Here is a 15,277-nt window from a genome sequence, read left to right as displayed (position 1 = left end):
GACCAAGGACACACAGCTGGATATAAATCCAGGCTGCCTGGACACTGCGTTGCTGCCCAGATGCATGCGCCTTACTGACCACAAGGATGAAGTTGATCAAAGTGAGCCAACTGTTGCTTATTATCTTCTCTTTATAATCGGATGACCTTTATAAAAGTAATACTGAAAAAATCCAAAGCCTGTTATTTTGAAACATAAATGCACTCAGAGTACTGTTTTTAAACACCAGACAAATTCAAACTCACTGGCTTCCAAGCAACTCTTACTTAAATAAATTAAGAACATTTCTTTTAGAATTTTCTGCCAGGAAAAACTTTAGTCTCTCCTGAGGAACTTCCTTAGTTATAATAAGGATAACAATGTTCCTTATTTGTATCTCTTTTTTTTTTCAGGTTGCCAGGAAGTTTAGCATTCAATAACTGTATATATTTCCTTCCACTTCCTGTCAATGCTTTGGTTTTCTATTTCTAGTTAGAGTTCACTATATTCATTGCAAAGTGTATGCTTTTGTAAGTCACCTTAAGTCTTTTTGAGAAATCTAGGGTGCATAAATTGTAAGAGGCCAACCCATTTATAAACGTGTTTATGTGTGTGATCGTAACATAAATCTCTAGTATTTTATTGACTTTGTTGTGTATACACATTTATTTTTATTCATGTTCCTCAAGTGAAACCCGATGTAAATCTGTAGTGCTTTTCTATGATATGCAATAAACTGCCCATGAATGTGAACCAAGCATTACATTTAGGGTCAAGCTTATACAGTGAGTTAGCATGATGGGTACAGTCTACTTTTCTAAGTATAGAACTATCTGCCCCGATGTCCAAACTTTGTAAAAACTTGGATACAGACAGACATATAAGAAGACAAAACAAAGGCTTGAAACACTTGTTAGTGCCATATATTCATACTCAGTCATGATTCATGATGTGAAGATAAAATGGAAAAGATTCAAACTCATAGTATCAGAGGCAGAAGTTGTTTTTAAGAAAGCTACTGAGTGGTTCTTGTGAAGATGGCACAGAAGCGTCTTGAAATAACTTTCATTCAAGCAATTTAGTTTAAGGTATTTTGGTAACTTCTTAGAAGTTCAGGGTATTTACTAGTTTTTACTGACTTCAAATTGCTGTTGCTAAGGGGACAGATTTGGACTCCTGAATGTTCTTCTATTAAAATACTTCTTATTTCCAAGTAAAATAAATTAGTATTTCTCCTAGTAAAAAAACTTTGGGGCCAAAGTTAGGGCCCTGACAAACCATTCAAATTCCACTTAAACTAATGAAAACATACCCATGGTCCATTTTGCCAACAAAACTATATTTTCAAATTGAGAAAAAAAGGGACATTATTTGCAAAGGTTATCAGGGTAGTGATTCAGTGATGAATAATCTAGGAACTTCATCTTCGTACTAGAAAAAAATGTCTTTTAGTAACTAAATATTTAGTTACTAAATATGTCAGTTTTATCTTTCTTAACTCTCTTCCCATTCTCCCTCAGTAAAAAATCTAGAAACACATTATTTAAATTATTAATACAATAATTGGTTCAAATTTAGGGGCGGGAAATAAATTTGGAAATTTGGGAAAGCCATCATTCCTTGTGTTTCGAAGAAAGGAAACACCTATTATAGCAAGTTTGAAATATGAATTTTTTTTTCCTTGCCTTATAATAGTGTTATAGACTGCCTGTTTGGGTCCCCCCACAAATTCATCCCCCAATGGGATGGTACAAGGAGGGAGGGGCCTTTTGAAGCTAATTAAGTCTAGAGGAGGTCATGAGAATAGAGCTCCAGTGGTGGGAATTAGAGTTCTTATAAGAAGAAAAAGAGACTAGAGCTAGCTCTCTTCCACATGTAAAGACACAATCAGAAGATAGCTACCTGCAAGCCAGGAAGAGGGTTCTCACCAGACACCAAATCTGCCACTACCCTGATCTTGAACATCCCAACCTCCACAAGTATAAGAAATAAATGTTTGTTGTTTAAGCCATCTAGTCCATGGTACTTTTGTTATAGCAGTCCGAAATGGCAAGGACAACTACTCTCTCAAGAACTTGAAAGTTTTGAAAGTAGTAGCACACTATCTTTAAAGTCATTTCAAATTGCATTTCTGAGGCACACTGACCAACACTCTTCAAGCAGCCCTAATCCTCATGTTTCTAGTTATCACCTGCATTCAGGAAGAAACTGCTTTTGTCATCCTAAGTGGCAAGAGATACAGGCGCAGAATGTGACAATTCATTTTCTCTCTCTTGCTATTTACAATTTAGGGTGGCATCACAGTGAAATAATTAATTGACCTGCCCAGCGAACAAATAAATCATACACTCAATATACTGTTTAAAATTTGCAGCTCATTTCTGCAGCTCTGCTGTGCAGCACAGCTAACGTATGAGGTCGGTAAGTTCTTCTGACACATCTCCAAGTCTTCCTAAGCACTTGCAAGGTTATAGTGGTAAAATATGACAGGGATCGAGGCACAGTTAAGATAGCATATGTTCCAAATTAGTAACTATCAAAACAGAATACATAACCACAACAGAACCAATGCAACACATGGTCAAACCATGAGGGAGAGAGAAGCAATCTTAATAATTATTCAGCAATCCTAGAAACAATTATTTTATTTTTATTTTTGCCAGTCCGAAAAAAGTAATAAGACATGCTGATTTAGCATATTAGGAATGCTAGCATCACTCTGTTATTGAAAAACAAACATGCACACACAAAAAACTTTTTTCCCTTAAATGCCAAGCTTCCAGTTACTAAGACTACCATAAATAACTGCTTGGCTCTTACCATGTAATGTGTAGGGCACACATGCCTGCCAAGAGACTCTTGGCATTGCCTTTCCTAGATATTCTCTATTTGGGAAAGTAACACAAATCAGAAAGAAATCTGAGACTACCTACTCTCTTAACCTTCAAGAGATTTAGAGGTCATTTCTGAGCAGGACTATTTATGTCTAGCCAATTCTATGAAGAATCAAAGCTTCAGATGAGAATTAGAGAGAAATAAGCTTAGTACATTTTAGAGACTATTAGAAGAACTACTTGTTGCTTATTCTCAAATGTATGTAATCAAATGTTACTGACACTTCAAACCAATAGACTACATATAGACCAGAAGTAGATCACTTCACTAGAAAGAGGGAAATAACACTAATAGAATCCTTGCTTGAATTTTAAATCAGCCCACAAGATGAGTCAATCAGTCCCTAACCACTGTACTGAATACTTCTTGATCAGTTGCAATTTTATTACTGTTTATAGCAACTAAAAGACAGCAATGACATCAACCTTTGATCTCATACTTAAACACCTATTAGACAGACATACTTTATGGGTCTCACACATTCTTCATGACTAGAGTGTCAAGGGAAATTTGTGGAAGGGACTTGGATGTACCCTAGGTTTTGCCAAATCCTAGCTGTGTGGACTCCAGATTTGAAGTTATCCCAAATCTTCAGACATCTCAGGAGGGTGGGAAAAGTTAAGCAGGAGAATTGCATATGCAAATCGCAAAATAAACTTGCTAGATATGGCAATTTGCTCTTGTTTGACCATAGTCAAAGAATTTTAACAGTGGCTTGTAGTGAAAAACTTAATGGAAGTGATCTTATAATTCAGCAAATGAGATTACAGAATGATTCATTTATAACCTCACATGAATCATCAAGAAAGACTAAAACAGATCACTAAGTGATATTGGTAAAACCTTTATATCTTTATCATGATATAGTCATCACGATCTCTAACACACAGATATCTTTACTAAGTAAAGAGGATGGTTTTTATTGCTTCAATTCAGAATTGCTCTGAAATACCCCTAAGGAAAGTTAGCAAAATCATATGAACCCTTGTCTACAATGGAATGTCCTTAATAGAGAACCACTAGATAAATGCTCTTGTGTGTTGTATGCTAAATTGCTTCATTATTTGCAGTCATTTTCATTCATAGGAATAAAATACACCTTTGATATTTCGTTTGGCAGTTTGCATAACAGCAGCTGCCAACATATATCATAATGTTGAATGCATTTTTATTTTCTCCATTCGTGCTGGGCTTCCTTTTCTTCAAATACTTCCATTAAATCAATAATCATTCTCATCAAAAGCACTTTTAATTAATTAATATGTGCTACAGTTGTAATTCTTCACCAAGTTTGCATGACGACATATGATACGAGGAGACAACATGTCTGCTGTGCTGTTGAAAACTGTGAGTCATACTTGAAGGTTGACGGACAATCAAAACTTCTTTAACATATAATTAATTTGTCACCACCTCAAAGATTTGAAATTAACTCTTCTAAATTTCCACTACTAAATATCTTCATGATCCAAGAGGCTAAACTAACTCCAATATAATCTATACATCTGAAATTGACCATCTTAAATCTCTTAATGCTAACTTAAGGTGTGGAGAATCTAGAAATAATTTCCTCACATTATCAGAAAATTTTCTGATAGGTGGATTATCTCTCACCTATGACATGTCTATAAGGGAGACAACATTTTTACTGTTTTTTCCCTATTACAGAGTATAAATGTGTATGCAGTTGCAAAATGAGGTATTTCTTAAAAGAATGAGGTAAGCTTGTGTCCTTGTTTCACTCAACCAAAACAAATATGAAGGGAAAGCCACTTCTTAATTGCCCAGTTTTGGTGGCACTGGTATCCATCCAGCTTTTTTTTTTTTTTCCTGTCAACTGAAACCTGAGATTTCTTTTTCAAGGATAACTGATTTTCAAAATAGATCGTGCATGATGGTAAAGTCTTGCTCAGGATGTTGCTGGAACATGACCTTTGTCCCCAGACTAATGATTAGAAAGAAATTTATATCTTTTGGAAACATTTGCTTCATCTACACATGGCAGGTGAAACCATGGGAGGATGAGATATAATATAATAGGAAAAATAAGGAACTAAATTCATGAACTTCTAAGGACATCAGCCGGTCCTCTTTTCTTAATTTGAGCCATGATGTTTAATTACTCTTGCATTTACATTTCCATCAAAAAATTGAACATGAAAATACGACACATTTAGGAATGACTTAAGGAATGACCCATAATTTTGATCAAGAAACTTGGTAAATACTCACTTGGCTTTTTATCATAGGAAATTTAATGCTTGGCAGAATAAATAGATTAGAAACAGATTTTCTTAATCCCTATAGCAAAGACTGAGTAGAAGTATAAACTCTAAAGGCATATTTAATAGATAATAGTAGTTAAAAATAATGGCATTAAAATGAAACCAGTTTAAGGATATCTAATCTAACCATATGGACCTAAATGCCTCTGGCTTGTGATGACTTCATGATTAACTGGCATGAAACATAACCATTCAAACATTCAAAATAAGAAAAAGACACCTGAGAGGAAAGTAATTATTAGAAGCCTTTGAGGTAGTAATTTTAAAAATAAAATCTAAATAGAAAGTTCAGAAATCAGAAAGTAAACTTATATAGGCTATCCAGTGGCTTAATTCATACAAAATAGTTTTTGGAGCCATGCTTCCTAGATTTTTGTCACTACACAAGGTGAAGACTAGAAGGACGTGGACATTCATGTTCTTTATTGCTTCCTGTTAGATGTTTTGATGTACTTTGCACTATCGATTATTCTTATTTCTTAGACAATCAGGTATCTTAGGAGCTTGGGAATTTTTCTCAATCAAAATTTTATGAAGAGCTGTAGTCTTTTTTTCTGCCATCTTGGAGTCTGTGGAGGCCTGCTGAGAACAGGACTTATAAAACAACAAATATTTCTAGAAGTCTGTGGTCCAAGGCCATTTTTGCTAGCCATAAGCAGGGTCTCTGGAACAAGAGGGAACACATTGCTTCTTAAAATTAAAGGTGTTTACGCTCAAGATGAGACCGAGTTTTATCTAGGTATGAGATGTGCTTCTGTGTACAAGGCAAAGAACAACACGGTGACTCCTGGTAGCAAAAAGAACAAAACCAGGGTAATCTGGGGAAAGGTAACTTGTGCTCATGGAAACAGTGGCATGGTCGTGCCAAATTCTGAAGCAACTTTCTTGCCAAGGGCATTGAACCCAGAATTCATGTAATGCTGTACCCCTCATGGATTTAAACTCATTGAAAGTAAATAAAGTGGATTTGTTCTCTCCTAAAAAAAAAAAAAAAAAAAAGCTGTAGTATGTACAATAGGTCCAGGGGCCAAGTATTGGGAAGCAGGGAGTCTGGACCCCCATTCATTCAACTTCCCCAGGGTCAGAGTGGTAGCTAATATATCTCTACCAAATCCAGGTAATCCAAGGAATTCTTATTTTAGGACATATCAACCCAAAAAGCATCATAAATAATAATAGGTCCATGGGACTATATGTATATACATGGTCTTTCAGTCTAATTCTCACCTACAAGATGAGGAAACTGAAAAGCAAAAAAAGTTAAACAGTATTTCTAAGTCCTTTATCTAACAGCTAATAATGAAAGGGAGGGAAAGAATGGACATTTATTGAATACCTTCAACCTTAGCAGGCGCTCTACTAATTCAGGCCTCCTAAGACTTAGAATAGCACTCTTTCTATTATTCCAAGGAACCAGGTGAATAGACTGGAGACCAAATAGTTAGCTGACTAGGCTTTTTGAAGAATGTACAAGTAATGGAAAAAGAGGGAAAATACTAGGAAGTTGCAACGTGACTAAAGAAAGTTTACAGCGATCCCCAAGTGTAGTCACAGTGAGCTAGCCAAGTGTAGTTCATACTCCAGTGGTCCAAGTTTTATTTTTGTTCCTAAAGTTTGTGTCCAAATTTGATCAATGCTGAAAGGGATAGAAGATTAGCATCATTTTCATTACCAGGACAACATCCTGTACAAGCACAGAATTGCATTTTCCTTGCTGCCTCAGCAAGAACACTTGAAATGCTCAAACACCAAGGGAAAGGCGCTTATTAGCAACAAAAACATCAGAAGCCACAATCAAGGACATGTGGAACATCGGGTCTCTTATTCTATAAATATCTTAGCAAGAAAATTCAACTTCGAAACAGATCACAAGGTTTTCTTTTCAAATTACATTGTTTATGTCTCCGCATAAATGAAGTGGAAAATAGAACAAATGAGGAACAAAAGATGTATCTGTCTGTACAAACATAAAGGTGGGGGGTATCACCATGCAGTTTGTAGTTTAAATAAACTGAAATGAAAACAGTCCAGGTAAAGCTCATGGTGGAAGCCCATCTTATGAAGCATCATAAGTGCTTCTTAAATTTTAATGTGCATACACATCATCTAGGGATTGTGTTAAAATGCAGAATCTGATTCAGTAGATCTGATTAGGGACCATGATTCCTCACTGCTGGCAAGCCCCAGGTGATACTGATGTTGCTCTTTTGCAGAGCACACTTTGAGGAGCAAGAGAATGGACACCATTCCATGGGCACTGGCCACAAAATATTCAGCCTCCATTCCTCAGGGGTAGGCACCATCACATTTTCACTTTGTTAAATTCTCAAAATTTAGACTTTGAGTTTTGCAAAAAAAAAAGATTATTTTCTAGGTCAGTTATTTTCCACACAAATTTTATAAATTGCCTTTTTAAAAATTTATATCAAATTTTTATCTCTGTGAGTTTTCTTTTGTGGTTAGTACTTTAACACACCTAAATAGCTGGGTGAAAATTTTACAATTCTGAATTTGGTCTATGTTATTTGATTCTTCTGGAAAGTTTATGATGTGCTGTTTCAGCTGTTGTCAGAATCATTCTGTGTCAATTTCTACACAAATATTTGTTAGAAGTTTTATAAAAGACAGAGAGCTTGCATTCCCAGAAGAAATGGTCTGAGAGGAGAAACCCACTGGATCTTTGTACCCAATAGGGTCATTTTGGATGAATTTTGAAGAAAGGAGTATTTTTAGTTTTATTTTTTGAGAAGAATATGTTACAAGAATATATTGGGCTTGGTAAGCTTAGTAAGAAGAAGGAAATGTTCGAAGCAAATTAAATATGTTAAGGTGAAAAAAATATTTATTTGCTATCCAGCAAAACACACCATTCATCCTACCTACAATATTGGTAAGTGGAGTTAGTTTTCCTTCCATGCTATAGCATATCGGTTCTTTTCAGATATTTTTCTTGTCCAATAATTACCCATATACATTTATGAAAAGTTAATTGAATTTGATAAACACTGCCATAGATCCCATTTACTCACAAAATTTCATAATTTAACAATGACATTATTTGTGAGTTGTGCTTCCAGTCCATAAAGTAGAAAATAAAACTTTTAATTTCTGTTCTTTGGTAAAATACAGTTAGGGAATAAATCCTTAAACCTCACTGAAGCACTCATACGTGTAGTGTCTACAATATTTTACTAAAGTAAAACAGAAGGCCAGCTGATGTGAACAATTCAAAAATGAATCAGTTTATCCTATATTTCAAATTTAAAAAATCAAAATGTCTATGAGATGTATATATTCTCTATATATTCCTGATTCCTTTTTATATTCTCTTCATAAAATGAAGTTTTTTGGATTTATATTAAATAAGGCAGTTACAAATTTGAGATGCATTTTCATGGCTTCTTGCATTTAAAAAGAAATTTGTAAACTAGTAAAAAACCAGATGTGTGCAAATTAGTGGTCATCTGTTTCCTTCTTTCTTTCTACAAATTTGGCATCTTGCCATCCCTTTTCACCCACATAGTCATAACTTACATGTGTGTTATTTCTAGCAGTTATAGTCATTATTTGGAAGATCAGATTTTGTGTAAGTTGCAGATATGGCTTCAGAATCTCAGAGCACGCATAACACTGGTCTAAGGAATTGCCTTAGAGAATCAATACATTCCCATAAGCTCCTTTTTTTTTTTTTCTCTCATTGTCAATCTTAAAATATGAGTAGCAAATCAATGCCAGAATCTACTTCTTATTTTCTCAGACAACTTGAAAGCAAATAATTCTTCTATAACCAAAACTCTTTCCAAAGAGCAATTTTCCAAAATTTTCAGACATTTTCAGTATGGTACTCTAACATAAGCAAGGCTTTGTATCTCTAAATCAAAAAAAGCTTGAGTTGGGAAAAAAATTCTAGAGTAAGCATAAAATGTTTATGAAAAGAAAAAGTATAAAAAAATCATGAAAATGCAATTGAAAACATCCTCGAGGTTCAGAGGTAATCTAAGTGATTGACCTCCTACCTAGTATAGATACTTGAATAATGTGTACTATGGTTGCTACTAATTTTTAGGAGATATAGTACAACATATGCTACTTAAAAATAATGTGTTAAACTTCAGAAATATTTAGTATTTTCAATTGCATGCCGTGATCTGTTTATACTTCTTTGCAATAATGATTGTAAAGACGATCACCAATGCTTAAGTGTTTGGGTGGGGGGGAGAGAAGAAAAAGAAAAAGAAAACACTAAACGTTTAACAGGAAGGTCATATTTGATATTTCTATATGGAAGTTCAAGTTATAATCAGGCCGTTTCTCCACACTGAATCACAGAAACGTCATCGATTGTTCCTTCTTTTAATGACGTATCCCAAATAAAAACAAAGAGTTAAAATCCTAGGCCTTCTGGAAAACTGATTTACGTAAAACATGAAAAATGTAGATTAGACTTTCAGCTATAAATTATGATATTCCTCACAGATACGGATCCCCCAGTTACCTGGATGGTGTTGATTGGAATAAGCAAAATTTCAGTTCCAGATTCACTACAAATCTCTTGAGTTCAGACCAACTGCTTCCTAATCTGCTACTTATTTACTCATGCATGACACCACACTAGATCTGAAGAGTACTCGAAATCCTATATAGGACTTCGCTTGCCTAATGGCATTAGACGGCTTTGTGCCAACCACAATAACATATATCATTTAGGTGTCTGTGCTACGTAAGAGGTTGATCACTTTGGCTATCACTGAAACTTAAGGTACATTGTCATTTGCATTTTCATGATCCTTCTATGCTTCTAATGTTCCTGAGCATTTTATGCTTATCCTGGGATTTGTTTTCCACTCAAGTTAGGATGGTAACTAATGGAAGTGTAAAGTCTAATTCTGCATTTTCATACTGCCGCTTTAGTATTACCTAGTATAGTTCTCCTTTAAGTAGCTATTTCTCATAGTTTTTCTCCTCTACCTATTGATGACCAGATGAATCAATGATGTCACTCACTTGATCCTTCTGGACATTGTGACCAAGTATCCTCCAGGAGGATGCCTTTTAATAGTTCAGAGTCAGCAGAAGCAGCTCTTTGTTCTATAGCTCAAAAATTCCCTGTACTTCTCTATAAACACATATGATACAATATGCTTATTAATACAACTAATGGAATATTATATATATTATACTCCATTTTACATATCACATGTAATGAGAAAACTGACTAGAGTCCATTAGTAAAACAGTAATCATTGTTGAAAAATTGTAAACCAAACAAGGTGAGGAATGGTAGAAAATACTACTTATCATGAAAAGAGATAAGAGGGAGGAATAAAGAGAGAAGAGAAAGAGAGAGGGAGAGAAAAGGAGAACAAGGAAGAGAGAGGAAAGAAGTGAAAGGAGAGAGTGAATGAGACAGACAGACAGACAGACAGAGGAATGGGATGAGATGAGTTGGGAACATGTTAGCTACCTTCAAATAAGAGAAAGGTCACATTAGACCTAATGTTGTTTGTTAAACAGAAGAAAAAAGGTCTAAGTGTGACATTTATAAGGAGGCAGAGTTTAGCTGTCCAAGTCTTGCAAAGTGACATTCCTATTTTTGGAAGTATTCAAAAAAAGGCTGGAAATCCCCTCTCAAGACTGCACAGAAGATGCATTTTCAGTTGTGCATCGGGGCCAGCTCATTGTATTTCACACGTTAATTTGCAAATGAAACACTGGGGGGCTCTGACCAACAGGTTTGGGGAGGGGCCCCAGAGTGAATATTTCTATTAAGCTTCCCAGAGATGCCCATGCTGCTCCCCTGTGGAACATGCTTCGAGTAGCTAGAGACAAGATGATCCTTAAGGTGCCTTCTCAGTGTAAATATTGAGCATTTCCTCAGCCAGATAGTGAAAGAAAGCAAATCACAAGTCAAGAGTTAGCTACACTGCACACTCAAATTTCATTGATAAAATAGCTAAACCACCCTGTCTTTTTAGAGGCAGAAAATAGCTGGAAAACAACACTTCAGAGATAATAGCGTAAGCACTGGGATAATGATACTAAAATGCCCTCAAAGAAAATTGGCAGCAGCTCCAGATTCAGACCTAGCACAGACAACAGTGAGGAGCTTGAAACAGAATGTAACCACTAATATTGAAATTGGACCCTGCCAGCTAATAGCATGTTCACACAAGCCAGTGTTTAGGGGACAAAGATTGAAGATTGAAGAACTTGGTAAGACAAGGATCAGAATATGTCGTGTCACTGAGCCATAGTGGGAGTGGAATTACAAACCCAAACACTGAGCTCCGCTCTCTTCCTTTTGACCTTTGGACTCAAGCAAACCCAAAACGGAAAGAGAATTGGCATTTTGGTTGCATCTCATGCTACTTTTAATCAGCTGCAAGATTTTGCTGCCCTTGAGAACACTGCTCCTTATTCTGTGCACACGGCTTGATCAAGGGCCAGATAAAGGGCTGTCAGTCGGTCAACAGGAAGTGAGCATGGACAAAAGGTCCAAGTTTAGGAATGTCTCTCTGGATTTCATTTTGATACAGAGCCTAGTCAAACTCAGTTCTTGAGGCGAGAGAGAGAATGAAAATGAGTTCACAGGCTGACCATAGGCTTTTCTTCAAAAAAACATTTTTTAAAGTCACAGTCCCCACAACAGAGTCATACACAGAAATCCAAATGGAAGAAAAGCCAGAATGCAAGAGAGGGCTACGGATTTCTTAATTAAATGTACTTGCCAATCACATTCAAAAAAAAGATTCATTCTTCTAGTACTTTCTTTTGCTCTTTGTGGTCATAAAAGGTCATTCTTAAAAATTTCAAGGGAACTACTCATATCATCCACATGCACAGCACATATCTTTTAAAGGAGCATCACCACCTTTAGGCATCCTAAGGAGAGTCTGCATTTCCTTTATCTTTGTAGGCTTTCGTGTTGTAAGGTATTGAGTTTCATTGAAAACTTTGCTAGTTTTGTAGCTAGACAGATACAAGTTCGAATCCTATTTCTTCCACTTACTAGGTATGGCATATGAGCCTGAGTTTCCTCTTACTGAAATTGGAAATGATAAGAGTTGAAAAATAATAGGTAATGACAAAAGGATACAAGATAAAGGCACTGATAACTTTATCAGAATGCTCATGGGGTTGTCTGGGCATTCAAGAAGATCATATATGTAAAATTTCTTAAGTATAGTAAGCTATCAATGGCAGATTGATAAAAGAAAGTAGCTTCTGTAACATTATTTGCCTCATTAAAGTTAATTTCCCAGGAATCAAACTGATTCTGTTCCCAAGAATGTAGAGTCAGCTATTCTTCCCTAGATAACATTGGAAACATCTAAAGATGATATCTCTGGTTATTTAACCCTAAGAATATGGTCTTCCAAAAAATATAACATTCAGCTATGGAGTCAAAACAGCATAGATGTTAACAGTTAGACTACAGGAGATGTGACATTAACACATAAAAAAGAAAGAAAAAAGTTTGAAAAACCAAACAAACTGAAGTGTTTATACAAGTTTAAGGATCTACGTGATTAATATATAATATTAACCAGGAAATCCATTTTTTTCGAATAATTATTTAATGAGCACCTGCTACATGCAATGTTATGTAACTGATGCTCGGAGAATTAGAAAGGCAAGAATCTTGAGAGGCAGAGAGAATGATGGTACTTAGGAGAATGGACACTAGAACTGGACAGCCTGGATTTGAATCCAGGCTCTGCCACTTACTCACTATGCGATGCTAGAGGAATTACTGTCCCTTGATTTCCCCATCTGGAAAATGAGGATAATAGTTTTGCTTACTTCACAGGGCTCTTGTGAAGATTAAAGAAGTGACATTACAAACAGTATGCACAACAGTGCTAGTGCGTAATAAGTGCTACGAGCAGTGACTGTGTGTCCAGCACTATCCTAACATCTGTAATGCCATAAAAGAGGAGAGGTACTAAGGAGGGGCCATGGGCGTCTGAATTCAGAGAATACCTCACGTATGCTGATCAATAATCTGTGGGCCTGTAGAACCATCCTTGGGAACTACATTTCCCAGGATCCTTTGCCAAATAGATTCCAGTAGGCTTAGCCAATGGGAGGTAATGACAGAAGAATAAAGGCACGAAGAAGATGTATATTTCTTCTCCTATAGTATCTGCTCTTAGTCCCAGATCCCACCAGACAGCCCTTCTGTGATTCTTGCTTTCACTCCATGGCCCCCACTCCTGGTAATGGTAATCCTACCTTCTCCCACCCTTGTCTAGATCTAATGTGTTAGCAGCTACCTGTAATCCCATTACCTTCTTCTACCTCTCCAGACCTAGATGTGCTAGCCGCTCCTTACTGTCCTCACTCTGGGTTGCCCCTCTGGGCTGTGTTCAGCTTCTTAGCTCTTCCATCTCTAGGCAAACAACCCCTCTTTATGAACTTCCTGGAGGCATTTCTGTTTTCCTGAATGGACCCTGATTATAAAAAACTATAAAGCAAGCTGAGTCTTGTAAAATGAGTAAGACTGGATTAGACTAAAATGAAGATAAAGTACATTCTGAATCGACTGCATGCCCAAACCAGATGAAATAAATCACAATCTTAAACTTTCAACAAGGAGGTCAACAGTAGTTATATTTTGTTAAATACACAAGGTTGGCTGCATCAACTCTGTATATGTAAGTGGTTAAAAACTTCCAGGGCTAACCTGCCTGGACTTGAATTTTGGTTCTGTCACTTATTGATTGCATGCCTCTCTTTGCCTCAGTTTCCTCATTTTAAAAATGGGAATAATAAGAGGACAGTGAGAATAAATGAACTAATCTATATAAAGAGCTGAGAACAGAGGCCAGTACAAAACAAGTGCTCTATGTTTGTTGATTCCATTAAAAAAGTAGCGAACAAATTCATCAGCACAGATTTATCCATCATGAACTCAATTTTCTGGCATTTCAATTCAAAATAAGCTTAAAACCATTAAGAGTGAGATTGTTCACAGGAATGCAAGTTTGCAGAGAGCTGGAGCTCTGGCTATACAGGTCCCTGCTGTAATACCAGCCCTTATCATTTTCCTGACTCGGTGTAGGAGCCCAATACAAGGGAGTGAATGAGCAGAGATGCAGGAGCTATGTTTTGCTGTCTTCCAAAGTGGGAAGACAAATAAAAAAATTAAATTTTTTTTTAGATATTAACAAATTATTAGTTCACAGGAACAATAACAAATAACTATGCTAGGAAATATCAGAAAGTCACAGGATCATACCATCTACCTGTGATCTAGATACTATTCTACGTTTTGAGGGTATTGCAATGAACAACTGTGCCATCATGAAGCTTTATGCTAGTTGTGAAGACAAAAAATAATATATTCTACTTATTACAATTTAAAATAGTAAAATAAGGGATGGAATGAAATGAAATAGAATGTCAGTGTTAAAAAAAATAAAGTGGGGTAAGAGAAAATGACAGGGTACTATTTTAGAGAATACTGTCATTGAAGGTCTTTGTGAAGATGTGACATTTGAGCGGAGACCCAAACACAGTAAGGAGTCACCCTGGGGCCTCTCTGTGAAAAGTAGTTACAGGCAGATGAAACAGCTAATATTGGTTTTGACATAAACTTTGACTTTAATAGGGGATATATTGTGATTCCTGCTAAATTTAGGTGTCTACGATATGGTTCTTTAGCCTCACTGAACAGAATTAAACACCAATGAGTTATGACTGAACTCCATGAGGAAATATACGTCTTTGAAGTCACAAAGAAATCAGCACTTTGGGTGTTTTGCTGAGAAACAGCAAAAAAGCGTCAAGACATCCCTTACATTAACTTGTGCATATTGCATATGCATTCTCTGATCTGGAAGAACTAACCTTCCCAATACCATTTATCAAATTAAACTACTTCAACAACATGAAGATACACACTCATTTTTCTAGGCTGGCTAAGTTTGTTTTGTATAAATCTTGCACAATTTTTATTCAGCCTACTGTGCAGATGGTACTTATTTGCCTTCTCCTGCAGGATAAAACAAGTAAAAACCAGAATTTCTCCTAGGTCTAGATAATCAGTACTGTCTAATAGAAATATATCGCATGTTGCAAATGAAAATTTAAATTTCCTAGTAGCCACATTTAAA

At 36.0% G+C, this 15,277-nt stretch overlaps 1 protein-coding gene and 1 pseudogene across 11 annotated transcripts in view; one reads left to right on the top strand and one right to left on the bottom strand.

The window, feature by feature from the left end:
* The window catches only part of RBMS3 (RNA binding motif single stranded interacting protein 3), a 1,178,968-nt gene that overhangs the window by 396,591 nt on the left and 767,100 nt on the right, over positions 1–15,277 (bottom strand). The window lies entirely within an intron of this gene.
* Positions 4,589–6,158, top strand: LOC107513149 (annotated as a pseudogene).

Source organism: Rousettus aegyptiacus, unplaced genomic scaffold (assembly GCF_014176215.1).
Source record: "Rousettus aegyptiacus isolate mRouAeg1 unplaced genomic scaffold, mRouAeg1.p scaffold_m13_p_4, whole genome shotgun sequence".
NCBI lineage: Eukaryota > Metazoa > Chordata > Mammalia > Chiroptera > Pteropodidae > Rousettus > Rousettus aegyptiacus.
This window is presented reverse-complemented; position numbering and strand designations above follow the sequence as displayed.